The following is a 246-nucleotide window of genomic DNA, read 5'->3' as shown; positions in this document are numbered from 1 at the left end:
ATTTTTCTCAGTAAATATATTTCTAAAGGTGCTGTTGACTTTAAATTTTCATACAAAGGAAACAAAACAAATAAGTTCAGAAATTAAGTTATGTGTAATAAAATGAAATGACACAGGGAAAAAGTATTGAGCACATGAAGAAAGGGAGGTGCAAATAGGCATGGAAAGCCAAGACACCAACTGAAATCTATCAGTAATTAGAAAGCAACCCTGCCCCTAGTCAGTGGAAATTAATATTAGCTGGTT

The sequence above is a fragment of the Sinocyclocheilus grahami genome, unplaced genomic scaffold, assembly GCF_001515645.1.
Source record: "Sinocyclocheilus grahami isolate Dianchi unplaced genomic scaffold, SAMN03320097.WGS_v1.1 scaffold52.1, whole genome shotgun sequence".
NCBI classification, from domain to species: Eukaryota; Metazoa; Chordata; class Actinopteri; order Cypriniformes; family Cyprinidae; genus Sinocyclocheilus; species Sinocyclocheilus grahami.
This window is presented reverse-complemented; position numbering follows the sequence as displayed.